Raw genomic sequence first — 12848 nt, forward strand, 5'->3', positions numbered from 1 at the left:
AGTTATATCTCATAAGATTAGCGAATTGCTTGATGGAGACTTCCTTTCTAGGTCAATTGCTCTTGACATATCAAAGGCCTTTGATAGGGCATGACATAAAGGTCTACTCCACAAAATCTCCAGCTTTGGTATAGCTGGAAATGTCTTTTCAATTATTAAATCATTTTTCTCTGATAGGTTCATAAGAGTTGTGGTTGATGAGTAGAAATAAAAAGCTCACAGTATTAATACTGGAGCCCCTCAAGGGTTCATCCTTGGCTCAACTCTCTTCCTGGTCTCCATAAATGATCTTCCAAATCACATCCTAAGATAATTCATAGACATTTATGCTGATGACACTACCATGTATGGCAACAGTTCTATAACACGATCAGCTGGTCACTGGCATGTGACTGGCTTCACATGTTACACTAAATATCTTAGAAGTGGTCTCATGAAGATTTGAATATGGCCAGTCATTAGGGTCTGTGTATCAAGAAGAAAATCATACCTGAGATGTTGGATGTGGGTGTGGCGCCGTTATTCTCTCAAGATGACCTCTTCACCCTAGTGGCATTCTGGTTGGAATTTTCTTTCTTTGTCCTCCGGACCACTTTGTTGTTTGATGGAGGCATTCATGACAAACACAAGAAACCACACAACACGACACAATTGTAATATATATGAAACATAACTATTTTATTTTATATTATGGATACAATATATATTACAAAAACTTTTACAATTTACATATCTTCAAAACTAAACTAACTATGCTTAACTAGTGCTGAGGGGGAGGGGGTCGCCCCCTCTTGTTCATGGAGAGACAGAAACACGCGTGCTCACCCCATGTCATCCGGAGGAAAAAGAGATTGGTCTAGAAAGGGAATTCTGGGATTGCATTTCTTTGTATCTCTACGCTTATGGCCAAATCACCACCCGGCCATGGTGAAGAGTGTTAGCAACCATGGCACTGAAATATAGTGCCACAGTTCAAAGGCTGTAAACGACCAAGGTTCTCTCTGATTCTCTCTCTTCTGATATTGAGTACGTGGTGCAATGGAGAAAGAGGTGACTGGTTAATTTTAATGCATCTAAAACCACGCTTCTATCTTTATATCATAAAGGCTCTGATCCCCATCTGGTATCAATTGAAATGAATGGCTCTCGTCTTGAGGAGGTTCCATGTTTTGACAAACTTCTAGGTCTGACCTTTACTCCTGATCTGAAATGGAACACGTACATCAAATCTGTTTCTAAGGTTGCTGGAAAAATGGTGGGGGTCATTATACCGTTCCAGTAGATATCTCACTGCTGATACAATTCTTTACCTGTATAAGAGCTAGGTACATCCAAGTATGGAGTACTGCTGCCACATCTGGGAAGGAGCTGCTAGAAGCAGCTTATCTTGCCTTTACAGTCTAATGGAGGATGCCCTTTTCTCTTCCCTGCAACCTCTTTCCCACAGAAGAGACATTGCGAGTCTGTCTCTGCTCTATCGTTATTTTCATGGCAAGTGCTCATCTGAGCTCCAATCTATGGTCGCCTCTCGTCTGACTTTCGTGAAAAACACTCGTCTAGTTGAAACCACTATCAATAATTTCCCCCATTCTTTATCTGTGCCTAAACCTAAATGTAGATTCCATGAACAAAGCTTTTTTTTTTTAGAACTGCACACCTGTGAAATTCTGTTCCGTTTTCCTGCTTTCCAACTGACTAAAATATGGTCGTCTTCAAGTCCAACGTGAACAAGTTCTTGATGAGCCATCGCTTTAAGAAATCCAGATTTACCAAATGTCCACTACTAACGATTACAACGATATTTTCCTATTGACTACCCTACACTCATTAACCCTTATCCTTGAGATACCCTCTTTGTAAAAAACACACAAACAAAAAACAAAATAAAAAAACAAAACACACACACACACAAAAAAAACCCACACCAAATATAACAACTGGTGCCAAAAGTTTACGACAAACAGTTGGTATCAAATCCCATAAATATAACAATTTTAAATAATTTTAATAAGTTTATTTATTATATATTAATATATATTTTCATTTGATCATTAAAGGGCATGCTTTTATACCAGTAAACAATAGAGGGCGGGGAGAATTGTCTCATGCAAAATATACTTATTTTCTTAGTTATTCCCCCTTGATTAACAACCCCTAGCTATAAAAGAACCGTAGTTTTTACGTTATTGTTCATGTATTTATTGTGTTTTTCTTGTAGTCGTTTTTTTTTTATGTTTTTTCTTTTTACTATTTAAAATAACACTATTAATCAAATTTGTAGCGCTCATCACTGATGCAAGGGAAATAACTCTTTGACTAAGGTTTTTTTCTTTACTGAAGAAAATTTGGGATGCAAATTATATTTTTTGGCACTCTGCATCATTCGGGTGAGCGCCATTGGTAAGGCGCGATAACTGTTCTTAGTCAAATAAATAACAAACAAAATTTTTTCCGAACACAAACATATTTGAAAACAAAACATTTATTGTATAAAAATGTATCTAGATATAATTGTAAAAACATTTATTTAAAACTCTCCATAATAAAATAAAATTTTAAGAAAACAATTTTGTAATTAAAGCAACATTGGATTTTTATAAAATAAATAGTTTTTTTTTTCGAACAAATAAATAATTTTAATGAAAAATCTTTTGAATCAAAGCAACTTTGAAGGGTCAACAACAAATTAATAATTTAAAGAAAAAAGTAAAAGTACAAGTTATCATACCCTATCTTTTGACGGAAAAGCGCTACCTGGCGACAGTTTAGTGAAGCACACCAAAAAACATGGCGCTCAACCGAATAATGCAGAAATACTATTTTATTAAAAAAAAAAAAAAATAGTTGCAAAGGAATTGGAAATTTTATGAAATAAAACTGAGAAGAATTTTATTATTTAAGTTTATAATATTAATAACAAAAATGTTAATTTTCAACATTACAAAAAAACGAAAGAAATATTTAATTAATCATAAAGCATAGTGGAGGAAATTCGGTAGAAAAGAACCATTTAAGTTGGCTCAACAAGAACTTGTTTACATTTGACTTGGAGACGATCATAAAGTAGTCAGCTGGAAAACAGGCTAGTGGACAGTTCCACAGGCGGATAGTTCCAGGAAAGAAGCTTTATTAATGGAATTAGTGTTTAGATTTAGGCACAGATAAAGTGGGGGAAATTGTTGATAGTGGTTGTAGCTTAACGGGTGCTTTTGTGAATGTTTGGCAGGTGCAGCGACCATAGATTAAAGCTCAGACGAGCACCTGCTATGAAAATAACAATATAGCAGAGCTGATAGCAATGTCTTTTCTGTGGAAAAGCGGTTATAATATAAATTGCAAAAAAAAAAAAAAAAAAATGCTAATGTCTTTAATATTACAAAAAAAAAAAATGCTAATGTCTTTAATATTACAAAAAAAAAAAAAAAAATGATTATTAAAGAAAATTGAGACAATGTTTTTGCTCCAATTCCTACTCCAGCCTGCCTCTAGAGTTCCTGCTCATTTCTGCAGTGCGAACTCCATGGTTAGTCTTTTTCAGTATCCAACGCGCGTGCAAAAATTGAATGCATGCACGCGAAAACAAACATGGCGACCAGTAAAAACAATATGGATTACGGATCTGAATACCCCTAAAAATCAACTTTATAAAGATAAGTCTTCAGTTGCTATTCTAGTGTCTATTCAGTGCACTTAGATTGACAAAACTTGAAGATAACCATAAATATAAATTAGGTTGGTGCAAAAATAATGTCGTATTTTGATGTTCAACTTCAAAAGATCATAACTCCTTTCATAATAAACTTTATTAATCGAAATAAGAACCATTAGAATCGACACATTTTTGCCAACAGGAAACCAGTTTATTTATTCCCATCAGCATAGAAATCCGGAGTTCTGGAAGCGATGAAATCATTGAAGGCCGATTCGACATAATCTCGACTTTTGAAGCATTTTTTGCACAGGAAGTTGTCGAGATGCTTGAAAAAGTGATAATCAGTGGACGAGAGATCCGGTGAATATGGTGGATGAAGCAAAGTCTCATAGCCCAATTCGTTCAGCTTCTGCAGGGTCAGTTGAGCAACGAGCATTGTCATGGAGGAGAATTAGTCCCCTCATAATTGACCAATCTCGGACACATGCATTGGAGCTTCTGGTGCATTTTGTCAATTTGTTAGCAGTACTTCTTCACTCGTGATCGTTTCACCCAGAAGCTGTGATAGATGAGACCAGCTGGAGACCACCAAAGAATCACTATAATCTTTTTTTTTTTTGTGTGTTTTTTTGTGCAATTTCGGCTTTAGGAAGTGTTGTGGAGCTTCTCCAGCATCCAGCCATTGTGCCGAACGTCACTGATTGTCGTAGAGGATCCACTTCTTATAACATGTCACAATCCGCTCGAGAAATGGATCGTTTTTGTTACACAGAGGGAGCATAGAAGACACCTCAAAATGACGATTTTTTTTTTTTATTATCGTTCGATTCATGCAACACCCATTTATCCAACTCCTTGGACTTCCCTATTTGCTTTAAATAGTGAACGACTATTGAGTAGTCGATCTCGAGTTCAACAGCAACCTCTCATATGGTTTTGTGCATATTAGCTTCAATTAAAGCTTTCAAATGTTTGTTATCAACTGCAGTCAGCTGGCCGCGACCGTCTCCATCTTTGAGGCTCTCATCACCATTGCAAAATTTCTTGAACAACCATTGTGCCACACGTTCGGTAGTGGTTCCTGGGCCAAATACACCATTGATATCATGAGTTGTCGCGGCAGTTTTTCGGCCTAGTTTGAACCGGAACAAGAAAATCGTACAGATTTTTAATTTTGTCCATGCTGTCGAAAATCCTGCAAAAAAAAAAAGAAAAAGAAAAAAAAAAATGAATGAAGAAATTGAGAACGATAACGAATAACACGATTCGATTGAGCGAAGAAGAACGCGCTTCAGAATGATATATAACATGGCTATAGTATACATCAATGAATTAATTCAGAAATCCTATATAAAAGTAACATATATGAGAAATCGATATTGTTTTTGCACTAACCTAATACATAAAATAATCGGAAAAGCGAAATAAAAAAAAGACCAAACTGCTTTAAAAATGCTAAATTCGCGAAATGTGGCCAAAAACGTCGAGTGGTTCTAAAATGAGTGATCGATTTCGACGATTTACTTGACCGTTCCATTAAAAACTGAGCAGAGAGCACTCTTTACAAATATTGACTTTTTTTTATTTTTTGATAATCTGGTAGACTAGTGTCCATTTGATAATAGTCCGCTGAGAAAATAAAAAGGATAAAAATAAAAAATAATAGGTGCGTGTGTGTGTGTGAGGGGGGGGGGGGGGGGGCTCATTCAGGCCGTCCCTTAATTCTACTTGCATGTAAATAAATAGATTACGTTAGTGTACATTTTAAATAAGAAAAATAATACAAGGGGGATAATTTAGTAAAAGAGTTATTTCCCTTTCATTTTAGTCGTAAAAAATATCATTTACTTGCGTATATTAGTGTAATCAAGTAATCTCAATCAATATCCCGTCTCCCATTTTTTTTTTTTATAAAGAATAGAATTATGTGGCCGGTTCTAAAAGGTGCTTTCTTTTTTTTTTTTTTAAATTTTGTGGGAAAGCCCTTCACTTTTGAAAGAATACAAAAAGGTACTGAAGAGATGTTTTAAAGATAGTTGCTGTTGACCTGGAACGTTCAACAATAGTGCGATTGGTGCGTTGGTGCGATTCCACACCAAATTTGAACTTATGTCACACCACCACCGACCCCAACTCGTGATATTGTAGTCGTTGTTGTCGGTATGCTTATCGCCATTGTACAATTTAACGCTGAAATTGTACATGCATTTTTTTTTTTTTTTTTTTTTATGTATGCGGTTAATTTGGAGATTAATTTGAATTTGAAAAGAGTTTTATACACGTCACCCGATCTTGCCAAGTGGTCACATATTTAATATTGGCCAAGCTCAATGTAGCTTAACTGAGATAGTCTACCTGGTGTGTCAATGTGAATGCAACCGTATTCAAGCCAAGTAAAGAAACAGGTAAACACAAGTCTAAATCAATAATATATGCGACTAATATTCAGAGGTAGATTTCTCGGGTGGAAAAAAGACATGTGATATTCCTCACGTTTTTTCTATAAACTATTTTCCAGCAATGGATAAAAATCATAATGATGGTTTAACATACAAAATATTCTAATATGCAAATACGGAATTGCTCCATTGTTTGACTAACAATTCAGTTAAAACCTTTACATGACACTAAATTTAAATAGTCCCTGTTTATTTGCCATCTTTGTGAGGGTAAAGTATTACACAAAAACTGTATGAAAATGCAGTTCACCGAAAGAGGCACTGAATTGGGACAAAATAAAAATTGCCTCAGTCTAGAAGGATTTCCCCTTCACTAATCGAGGGCAGAAAAGGTGAAGTGTGGTATCAGAAAAGATACCATACTTTGGTCTTAGTCAAAACGCCAAGGATCTGTAAAGAAATAGTCACTGAGTTTGCCTAAGCATCGAACATTTTTAAGGGTATCTTTAAAACACACACACACACACACACACACACACACACACACACACACACACACACACACACACACACACACACACAGAGTTTAACATGGGAAAGAATGCAAAAATCGCAGTAAGCTCTGGTTACTCTAGACTAAGAAAAAACTTCAATTAGCATTAGTGACACAATGCTTGTGTACTAATAAATAAATAAATAAATAAATAAATAATATAGGCTCATTCCATGTCAAATCAACAATTTTTTTTTTTTTGGGGGGGGGGGGGAGCACAAACCATGTCCGACACGGATTTTTTTTCAAATTTGCTACGCTCTTAGATTTCCATGAAAGGAATTGAATGGCATTTGTTAAACATCTCAAGGTCAAGGGGTTCCTGAGATATGACCTTGACCTTTTACAAAAATGTGAATTTTTATGAAGAATTGACCAACTTTATAAGAGGATATCTCTGTTGTTTATGGGCCCACAACGTTCATTCATATATCATTTTAAAGTACTTGGATAGATCTATAATTTTATCTGGGAATATTTTTTTTTTTTCTTTTTTTTTTACACAGTGATCACCACTTATCAAGGCCCGGAAGCCACTCAGGGATAAGGGTTATTGCAAGTACATTACGTTAGTGAGGAGATTTGCTGAAATGTTTACTTAAGGGGGCGGTTCATTAGGAATTTGTTAACATTGGACTTGAAGACATCCAAGTTGTAGTCCGGAGGGAAGCAGGCAGACGGAACAGAGTTCCACAGGCATGCAGTTCTAAGAAAGAAGCTTTGTTCATGGAATCTGCGTTTTGATTTAGGCACAGATATAGAGTGGGGGAAATTTTTCACAGTGGATTCAGCTAGACGGGTGTTTTTCGTGAAAGATTGGCGAGGGGGGACTAGAGATTGGAGTTCAGACGAGCATCTGCCATGGAAATAACGATAAAACAAGGACAGGCTCGCAACGTCTCTTCTGTGGGAGAGAGGTTGCAGGGTAGAGAAAAGGGCATCCCCCACTAAGCCACGAAGTCTATTTTGTACTCTGTCAAGGCAGGATAGGCTGTTTTTAGCAGCTCCTGCCCAGATGTGGCAACAGTATTCCATCCTTGGACGTACTTGGCTTTTATATAGATAGAGAATTGCATCCGTAGTGAGATATCTTCTGGAGCGGTAGAAGGATCCCACCATCTTTCCAGCGACCTTGGCAACAGACTTGATGTACGTGTTCCATTTCAGATCAGGAGTAAAGGTCAAACCCAGAAGCTTGTCAAAACACGGGGCCTCACCCAGACGAGAGCCATCCATCACAATTGATGCCAGATGGGGATCAGAGCGTTGATGATGTAAGGATAGCAGTTTGGTTTTGGATGCATTAAAGGTAACCAGCCACATCTTCCCCCACTGAACCACGCGCTCGAGATCAGAGGAGAGAGAATCAGAGAGAACTTTGTCATTTACAGCCTTTGATGTGTTGCTGTAGATGGTCGTGTCATCAGCATAGATGTCAACGAATGATTTAAGTATGTGTTTAGGGAGGTCATTGATGTAGATCAGAAAGAGAGTTGGGCCCAGGATTGACCCCTGAGGGACTCCAGCATTTATATTGCAGGCCTCCGATTTTTGTCCATCTACCACTACTCTTATGAGCCTATCAGAGAGAAATGATTTAATGATTGAGAAATCTGGGAATATTTTTTTTCAAGGTCTAATTAAAAAGGTTGAACTTGACCTTAACTTTTAACCTGAATTATCTCAAAACCCATTCTTTCAATTTCTTTTAAATTTTAACAGAAGATTTGTCTATCTTATGGCAGTATATATTCCAAATTTCATGATGAGCCTTTCAGTAGAACTATCGTTACAAGCGTTTTAAAGAAGTGGGCAAATTCAAAATGGCGGAACCTAGTACCTGCGACTTCATATAAAACATTTCGATATTTCCCAATATGGTCAAGCTTGATATCTTTGTAAAGCTATTTTGATGCTGATTAATATTTACGTAAAGACCATGGTCAAAAAGTAAAAAAAAAAATTGTTGATGAAACTGAGTTTTCTTCATTTCTTTTTTGGTACTTGTGCACTTTTTGAATCATGCTGAACTTTATCTTGGAAGCCATTCTTAATATGTGGAGAGGAGGGTGGTTTGTAACTAATGTGTACTTTCACCTAGTAATTTTATAATACAAAAGAACATATCATAAAACTTTAAATTAAGCTGAAAATACAATTTGAAAAATAGCGTGATTCAAAAAGTGCATAAGCACCGATTTTTTTTTTTAATGCACCACGGATTTAGTTATGGAAAAAGTGATATATAATAAAAAAGAGTTTTGAAAGGTGTTAAGGGTTTATTAAATTATACGATAAAATATATGTGATCTCAATGGTCTACTAAAAGGCAATTTCTGTTGTTTATTGGTAATTTTTTTCAATGAAAATTTTTTAAAATGCATGTTCTTAAAAATTCTTGGCATGTTGAATTTTATACAAATTCTGGTTGTGAAGTCAAACTGTTTTATGACTTTCATACTTTTCTTATACAACACAGATTTTGATACAGAAAGTGATGTAATAAAAATTTTTAAAAAGTGCGTTGAGATTTAATTATGTTTGGATGGCGATGGTATGACATTTTTAGAAGTCTTAAGTATACACTGTATACACAAGAAATCAACATGTGTTCATTAGAATACATTTCAAAATGAAAAATCTGTTTTACTGAAACATTTTTATAATAATGAACATTAAAGTATTTATTTAAATTTTTCTTTCATAATCTTTCTTTCTAAAATATATGATGTATTTTTCATCTCATTTTTTGAAAGTTTATAAGATATTCCTGATTCAGTTATTGGATCAACTGAGCTAAGAATATCAAAATATTTCAAAATTGATATATTTGGATGTGATAGAAAATAGAAAGATGGAAAGGGTTCATTTGGTTGTAAAAATGTCACTTTCACCTCACCATTATCTGATTTTTATCAAGTACACATCCTAACAAATAATTCCTCTCATAAAGTGCTGTCACAAATTCGTTAATGTCTTCGAACTCCATATTGTTCCGTTTTGTGATTCGAACTACTCTCCTTTCTTTTGTGCTGGCACTGTTTTTATTTCCACTTCTCTCCGAGAGACAGGAATGAAAGTATGTCATTTTTGTGTTCCTATAATCGTGGAGGAATTGCTAAATCTGTCTTCTAAATGTTTGCTTCCTTTGTCTATTCTGCAGTTGAGGAATATAAGAAATGTATTCCAGAAATATCTTTTATTGCATACAAATAAAGCTGCATTGGCGAAATTATTTGTTCATTATAGGGTTGGTGCAGGCTAGCTGTTGCTGCTAACCTTTTTACAGTGCCACCTAACTCATCACATGGTCTTTTCCCATGAGAAGTAGCAAAAAAGTGCCACTCCGCATCAATACCCAAATCAGATTCATGGTTGCACAGATTTATAAAGTTTTTAAAATGTTTACAATGTGTAACAGCCCCATCAGAGAAATATATCATTTTTTGTACATTAAAATTTATGATTTCTTTTAATTTTTCTATAACCTTTCTTTGAAACAAATGGACAGCTACTGCATCATGCTTAAGACAATCAGATATTATAACAAAATGAATATGCTCAAGGTCAATTCTATTTCTATAGTAGCAGATGAATGGGTGCAATATAGCTTGATCTTAACTTTTAACCTGAATTATCTCAAAACCCATTCTTTCAATTTCTTTTAAATTTTAACAGATTTGTCTATAATATGGCAGTATATATTCCAACTTTCATGATGAGCCTTTCAGTAGAACTATCGTTACAAGCGTTTTAAAGAAGTGGGCAAATTCAAAATGGCGGAACCTAGTACCTGCGACTTCATATAAAACATTTCGATATTTCCCAATATGGTCAAGCTTGATATCTTTGTAAAGCTATTTTGATGCTGATTAATATTTACGTAAAGACCATGGTCAAAAAGTTAAAAAAAAAATTGTTGATGAAACTGAGTTTTCTTCATTTGTTTTTTGGTACTTGTGCACTTTTTGAATCATGCTGAACTTTATCTCGGAAGCCATTCTTAATATGTGGAGAGGAGGGTGGTTTGTAACTAATGTGTACTTTCACCTAGTAATTTTATAATACAAAAGAACATATCATTATAATACAAAAGAACATATCATAAAACTATTGGTTAAATTCCCAGTGGAATCCTTGAGCTGAATCTTGCAAAATAAATGAACAATTCTCAAAAAATCTGCTATTCACCAAACTTTAAAGAACTTTTTCTATCAGAACAAAATTTTGATTGTGCTTTGGTAATGAAATGATGCTTTTTCAATTTTTGAAGGCCTACATGGGAAGTTTCAATAAATTCCTCTGTAGATTGTGATATAGTTTGTAGAATGGTTCTATCAGTTGATAACCCCTGTTTGTATACAAAATCATCAAGTAAGTTTTTTTGAAAAATTTCTTGCATAACAAAATATCCATCAGTTTGTTGCAAGATGAGCAGTCACCCAAGTAACAATTTGTCGATGCTTTCTTAAGTGTATCAGAATTTTGGGGGAATTTTCGACACCCCTAACACGAAACTGCAAATAAAATATAAAAAGACTCGTAATTTTTCTTTTAAAAGTGGGTTGTTTATTTTCTTTATGGAATATACTTCCAAAATAAACTATTAAAGTTGTTTAAAAAATAATAGAAATATTATTTTTTATTTAAAAAAAAACAGTGTTTACAAAGTGCCGGCGCGCCTTCATACAGCCATTTTTTTACATAATGAAATCAATTGAATTTTACGAGTTAATTTTTTTTCAATTTTTAAACTTTAAAAATCTATAAAAGATTTTCTATTGGTTAAATTTTTACAATATTTTCAGGGTCAATGTGAAATTTTATGCTCTTTCAAATAAGCTGAATATAATATTTTAGACAAACATATTATATTCGGTTTATTTGAAAGAGCATAAACGTTTTTTTTTTAAATTCAACCCCCTCCATTTTGAAATGTCTATTAAAATTTTAATAATTAATTTATGTACCAAAGTTTTATATATCACAAATTGAAGATAACCGATCAATAAATAATATATTCAAATTTAAAACAACGAAAAACGTGTTTTTTTAGAAATTTACCTGTAAAGTCCAAAGTTTAAAACCTTTTTCTTTTAAAAAACACTTGTTTTGTTTTTTTTTTTTTAAATGAAACCTTATAATCTTCTTATATTGCACAGAAAGTTTCGTTTTATTACGAAAATTATTTCTATTTCATTCAATGATTTTTTTAAGATATTAAAAAAAAAAATTCACTCCATAAAGTGGAAATTAAATATATTAAATCAAAAACGCATGTATTTATTTGAGAAAAGAAAAAAAATTCATCAACTGTTTTTTTTTTAAGACAAAAGATTATAAGTAAAATGTGACTAGTTTTCAGGTATGGAGGCATAAATTTCTTTACGCACAAGTCTAGACGGCTAATGCGAATGTGTGGTTTTTACTGTCTCTGTCCATCCGTAGTTCAAACGGCGACTTCCGGTTTTCGATGACGATGTAAAAATGCTGCGATATCACGTTTTTTTTTTTCAAAAGAGTCGTTTAAAAAATTCTTTTATTTAAAAAATAAATGGAATTTAAAATATAAATATGGATAAATTCTGAACAATGAAGAATGGAACTAAATATTCAATAGTATTTTTTATAGGTAAGTGATTTTTTCGAATTTATATCGATTTTTTATAACCGAAGAAAGTAAAATTTTGTTTATTTTCTTCAAATCTTTTTTAAAGGAAACCGATTAAAAAAAAAACAAATATTGCATAGTTTGCTATTAAACCTGTTATTTTTTTAAAATTTGGTCTTTGCTCCTTTAATTTAAAAAAAAATATTAGGGGTTGAATTACATTTTTCAAGTAGCTATAAGCTTGTAAAAATAGGAGGTCGAATTATTCGATTTTTTGTTGTAATCTGTCAAATGATGACTTTCTCCTTCAGTCAGTTTAGCCAGATGAGATCCTGTAATCATCAACTTTATATTCTGATGGATTGTGCAAATGCAAACAGTATGAGTCCCAGCACCACCTGCTAGCACGCATTCTTTTGGCTTAAGCTCAGCGAATTTAGAGAAGCCTATTTTCTCTTGGTGCTCTGATGTGAATAATTTAAATGCCTCTTTCAGGTTACAGAGAACAAGATATTTTTGTTTCTGAACCCGTTCCTCATCCTTTAAAACAGTCTTATAATCATTCACTCGACTGACTTCACTTTTGTAAAACTGCTTTACTTTATTTATTGTATCTTGTGGAAATCTAGTTTT

Source organism: Euprymna scolopes, chromosome 16, assembly GCF_053919585.1.
Source record: "Euprymna scolopes isolate OS-2025 chromosome 16, ASM5391958v1, whole genome shotgun sequence".
In the NCBI taxonomy this organism is placed as follows: domain Eukaryota; kingdom Metazoa; phylum Mollusca; class Cephalopoda; order Sepiida; family Sepiolidae; genus Euprymna; species Euprymna scolopes.